The sequence below is a fragment of the Felis catus genome, chromosome C2 (assembly GCF_018350175.1).
Source record: "Felis catus isolate Fca126 chromosome C2, F.catus_Fca126_mat1.0, whole genome shotgun sequence".
Classification (NCBI taxonomy): Eukaryota; Metazoa; Chordata; class Mammalia; order Carnivora; family Felidae; genus Felis; species Felis catus.
In genome coordinates, this window is record NC_058376.1 from 146,076,678 (window position 1) to 146,082,454 (window position 5,777).

Consider the following 5,777-nt stretch of genomic DNA (forward strand, 5'->3'; position numbering starts at 1 on the left):
CTAAAAGGTAACAGTGACCCCAATCATTGCAACAAATTGAAACATTAACACACATCTCCTCACACTCTCAGCGGGGAACCACTAAATGAAAACAAATAAACAAAAACCATGGGAGAGGTTATCAAGATAGAATGACTTTGTTCAATATAAGAGAAAACACATTCTGGAAAGCTATAACATTGTAGCCATGACCCCTGCTAGCGCATCCTTCTATTGGAAGCCAGCAACTTTTAGGTTGCCATTTCTCACGAGGCACCATGACAAACACTAGCAGTTAAACCCATAAGTAAGATGTGGTTCCTGTCCCCAGGGAGCTCACAGTGCAATGGTAAAAAGAGATACAAGTAAATAAATTCAATGAAATAATATATTTTCAACAATGAGTTTATTTAAGAAGGGCAAAGGAAACAGAACAGGAGTGGGGAGTGAGGACAGACATCCCAAACAATAAGGACACCATCTGAGAGGCTGCACTTGTAGAATAAAGAGTCCAGTATATTGAGTAGTTCTGCCTGGGTTTAAAGCCCAGCTCGGCCCCTGATCGGCTGTGTGACCTCAGTAAGTTCTGAATCTCTCCAGGCTCAATTTCCTCATCTGTCAAATGGGGACACTGAAGGTGTCTATCTCACACGGTGATTCTGGGGAGCAAACAAGTGAAAGCATACATAAGAGCAGCAGGTATGCAGTAAGTGTTTCATAAATGTTTATCACGATCATGATTTGGGGCTTGAAGGATGAAAAAGAGCTCTTTGGGCACATGGGCATCAGGGAATAAGTGGAAGAATATTCCACTCATGGAGGGTCTTCCCCATACACTGGCTGTTTCAAAGCTGTTAGAAGACCCAGTTTCCAACTCTGGTTGCCCCATTTGTAAGAGGTATGTTCTCAAGCAAAATCTTCATCTCTATGCACTTCAGTTTCCTTGTTTATGAAATGGTGATAATACCATCCAAATGGTGATAAGAGAAATAGTGGCGCTTTGCAAACTCAAAAGCCCCCGCAAATGTAAGAGGGTGGAGACTGCCCAAAATACAGGAAGCCACTTAGAGGAAACAAGATTAGGAGGGCAGGGACACTGCTTGCTTTTGATCCAAGCAAATTACTTCTCTGAGCCTCTATTTTCTTGTCTGAAAAATTAGATCAATAAGGTTCATTTCGTAAGTATCTTGTGAGGATTCAAAGAAGTTATTTATGCAAAGAGGTGTCCCAGGCCGACCCATAGTAGATGCAGTAAATGCTCATTTCCTCCTTGCTTTTCCTCCCAACTTTGAGACATTAGCTGAAATTTACATTTGGGAAGACCTGGTGCCTGAATGGCATTATGTCCTGTGTTCCCAGGTTGCCAACAGAGGCCACCCTCGCCTAGATCAGATGGGACAGCAGAGGCAGACTTTCCAGGGCACACACACATACTTTGCCCCTGACAATGTCTATCCAAAGTCTACAGGAGACAGCACAGTTGTGACCCTGGGTTCCCTCTCAGATGGCTGCCCCACAGAGAAGTGTCATGAACGTTCCCATAACTGGCAGCTACAACTGATTCCAAATAAGTCTGCCTTACCCAAAAGTGCAAACAGCTCACAAGAGAAATAGAAATGAGATCCAACTTCAGTGCACATGGGACAGGAAGCCCAAGCACGTGCTATGCCCAGACATGTGGGCTCAGAAAACATGCCCTCTCCCCCTGCATGAGTATGCCATGTACTCAGAGGAAGGCAGTGCAGACAGTACTCAGGATTGGGGATAGTGATGCCCAGGCTACCTTCTGGCTTGACCTGAGGCTTCTCATTTCTCCAGGGTGTCAGAACAGGGCACATGGGGCATACTTTTCTGCTGTGAGAAACTAAAAAAAAAATAAGATAGTAGTGAAAGGAGCCCCAAAGACCCTGGCATTTGCTTTATGCTCTTGAGTGACCTGAGACCTTGCGCTTTCTCGGCTGTAGAGGAGGTTGTGATGAGATGTTCTAAGGTGTCCTTTAGCCCTCCTTTTCTAGAGGGTTGTGATGTTCTATCTTCTGTCCCTAACACTTGTGAGGAATTGGGACAACTCGCACAGGCAATATTCTGACTACTAGTTATTATCAGTAGCACGAATAGCTCATTAACATTTTTGACAAAATCAGATTGCACTTAAATCTACCCCCAGAGGGCAGTGTGTCTAATTTAATCCACGCACTGAGATTTGGAAAGTCTTGGGGTTGTATCTGAGACCTCCATTAAAAACATGGCAAGTGACAGCCCTGAAAAGACAGGCCTGGATGGGGACCCCAGCTCTGCTCTTCCCAAGCCATGTGGACTCCAGCAAGTCATGCGACCTCTCTGAATCCGTATTCTCGTCTGTAACATGGGAATAATGATCATGCATACCTCATAAAACTGAGAGAAAAATCTATAAGGCGTATAACAAATAGTCAGCATTCAAGAACAATTAGTGGTTGATATCATTATCATCCTCATTGCTATGACCATCTTATCCACCACCGAGGCAATGCCCCAGTCTCTGAGTAGTCTCGGTGTAGATATTTCTGTGGAGGTCTAGTGATCACTCAGGTTTTAGACCTAGGCCCTCTCACCTTCTTGTTCTTACACATTCTCCCTGGATATTCTCACCTAAACCCATGTACCAGCTGTGGTCTTTATCCCAGGGATTCCCACATTTAGATGTAAAGCCCAGAATTCTCTCTTAGGCTCTAGAACCATAAATGCAGCTGTCCTCTAGGATGTTCTACAGATCCTTCAAAGTCATATTGTTCCAAAACCGGATTCATTTCCTCCACCAACCTTCTCTTATTTGTTGTTTCCTATTCTGAGGAATGGCCCTACCATCAAACCCCAAACCACAAAATCAGCTTGATTACTTGCTCTCCCTCGCTTCTTTGCCTCTGCTTCAACACCAAATCATCCAGTCCTGTTTATCTGACCTTCTAAGGAAATTTTATCTCTATGCTATCTCTTGTGCAGCTCGGGCCACTACTCTGTGTGTGTGTGTGTGTGTGTGTGTGTGTGTGTGTGTGTGTGTCTCTCTCTCTTTTTCCCTCTCCCACCCCCTTCTTTCCTAAGCTGTGCTAAGAACTCTCTCACTTATTTTCTTTTTCTACCCTTCATGAAAAAGCTACAGTGATCTCTCTAAAAATAGTATATGCATTCTTCATGTTAAGAATTTATTGATGCCCACCCATTGCTCATATGGTAAAACCCAAGTTCCTTAACTTGGCTTTCAAAATGATCCGTGCACCTGCCAGTGTGACCTCTGCTTCTGTGCTCTAAACATTCTCAACTTCCTCTGGCCTTGTGAAATCCCCAGCTTTCTTTCCTTCCCAATCTTTGCTTAGAGTTCCCTCCTGCTCATGCAAAAATATACCCCCCACCTTTTTTTTCTTTTCTTTTCTTCTTTTTTTTTTTTTTTTTCTTTTTGACTAGGCAGCTCCAGCTTGTCCTTAGCTTCAGGGTCAGGTTTCTGGGAAGGTGTCCCCACCTCACCCCCAAATCTGTAAAGCTGCCGCTCTTCCAAGTTCCCACAGCACACTGGGTCACCAATTACAGCACAGAGCCCTTGGATGGAGCTTCCCTGATTACTTCTTTGTCTCCTGTTCTGGATCATCATCTCCATAGGGACAGAGCTCAACTTACCTTGTCCACCTTTGGGTTCTCAAGGTCTAGAACAATGTCTGATGCTAGGTAAATATTTTGAGGTTGAATAAAGAAATTAAGTGCCTCTGGTTGTCTCTAAAGATTTGGGGATCTACCTCTCTCTTCCAGACCCCGAGGGTCCCCAGTGTTGCATGGCTGCCAGAGTCAAGGGTTCCCCTCCATGCCCAGGTAGAAAAGAAAAGACAATAACTGTGCCAGGGCAGGAGGCCCCTCACACTTGGAACAGCCTAGTCTAACAATGCATCCTCCCCCGCCTCCTCAGAGAATGAAGAATATAACAGGATTCAAGGCCTAGACTTGGGCGTGTGTAACTCTCTCTGGAAAGAGTCGAAGAAGGATTATTGATCTCGCAGAGTTGGGGGAGGGAGTAATTCTTCGAGAATTCAGGAATTGTGGAAGAGGTTCTTGGGTCCTCTTCTTCTCCCTCCCTATCGCCCCCTCTCTGCCCTCACCACCCATAGCCACATACAGAGCCACGACCATCTTGCAAACATACTAGAGAGGGTCTGTCATCTCTCTAGGATGACGTCAAAACAGCACTTGTCCTCCTCCTCTCAGCCTGGTGGTCCCTACTGTATAGTCTTTACATCTTTCCTCTGCCGGTGCTGTCATCTAGCTCCTCACAATTCTTTAGACCCTAGAAAGCAGACCCTGAGATGGGGATGTTTATGCAGGTGACTTATGAAGGAGAGCTTCCAAGAGAAACCTGACAGAAAGTGAGAACAGTGAGACAGGGGCAGAGAAGAATCTAGGCACAGAAGTGGTTTCAGGTTGTGTCTAGCCTCATTCTGGTCTCACAGGGAACCCCTGAGGGTAACCTATACCATAGAGTCTGTCCTACCTTGAGATGAGAGAGTGAGTCTTTTGAGTCCTAAACTGGCCAGTCATTGGCTCCGGTGTGCCCCGAGTGATGACAGAGGGAGTCAGGGCATAAGTCCCAGACCCCACCGGGCTAGGCAGCTCCAACGGCCCAAGGACAATTCTCTGAAGAGGCGTCCAATTGTGAGCTGCTGGCAGCAACACCCATGGGGGCTGGTAAAAGGAAAACAGAGATCAGAGTGATGCTGTGGACCCTTTGTTTCACTGGCAACTGTTCCTGACCTTCAGCTGGAAGTCCTGAGCCACTGTGCTTTCTGGGAGATAGTCTGTTCTTCATACTCCACTTCAGACTCCTGTATCGTCCAACCTCACACATCTGTGTGCAAGTGTTAAAATAGTGATTCACAGCCCAACCACATCCCTGTCAGAGGCAAGATGGAAGAAACTGAATGCCTGCCACTATCCAGTCCCAGCCAGAGCCACGAAGCAGAGACATTGCCAGATATTCGTGTTGTACAGAGTCATGTCTTCCACCAGTAAAATAGCCAGTCTTGATGCAAGAGAGAAAAATGGGTCATGCCCTCCATGCTGATCTCTATTATGGGAAGAGCCTGTTGTTCATCTTAAAGAACTGAGAACCATGAGCGCCGGCTTAGACCAAGTGACAAGGTCCTCATGACTCAATAAATAAATGAGATGAACTTGGTACAAACTTTCCTGTGAACTATCGAAGTGGCAATATGGGAAGTGGGTGGTGCCATTACCAGGCAAGCTTGGATTCAAATCCCAGCGTCACAACTCACCAACAGTGAGAGCTTGGGCAAGTTCCTCACTTTTTCTGAGACACATCTATACCACAGAGACAGCATGTACCCTGCAAAGTTGTTATGAAAATCAAATAGAACCTGGCACATAATAAGGGCTCAATAAATGAAAGCCATTATTCTGAAGTTATCACCCCTATAGAAAGAAAAACTGGAAAGGAGTGGGAATTGATATTTTTGGAGAAAGAGAAAAAGAGAAAATGTGCATGTGTGTGTGTGTGCGCGCACGCACGTACATGTGAATGCATGCACATGCACTAGGTATTATTGTTCTGAATGCCTGAATACCGTATTATTTCATGAGAGATAACAATTTTGTGATTGGGATGTTATGGGTATTTCTACTTTACAGAGGAGACTGAGGAACATATCATTTGTTTTCTCTGTTTAGAGATCAGGTTGTGGCTTTTTGTAAGGTTTATTTATTTATCTTTAAGAGACAGAGAGAGAGAGAAAGAGAGAGAGAGCACAAGTGAGGCAGAG

The 5,777-nt window shown here is 45.1% G+C and overlaps 1 long non-coding RNA gene across 1 annotated transcript; it reads right to left on the reverse strand.

The window, feature by feature from the left end:
- Positions 1-368: 368 nt before the first annotated feature.
- On the reverse strand, positions 369-5,338 carry LOC109491559. The gene is made up of 2 exons (XR_002144993.3): positions 4,493-5,338; positions 369-638 (listed from the first exon to the last, which is right to left on the reverse strand). It is a non-coding gene; the product is annotated as an uncharacterized LOC109491559 (long non-coding RNA).
- Between the last annotated feature and the right edge of the window lie 439 nt (positions 5,339-5,777).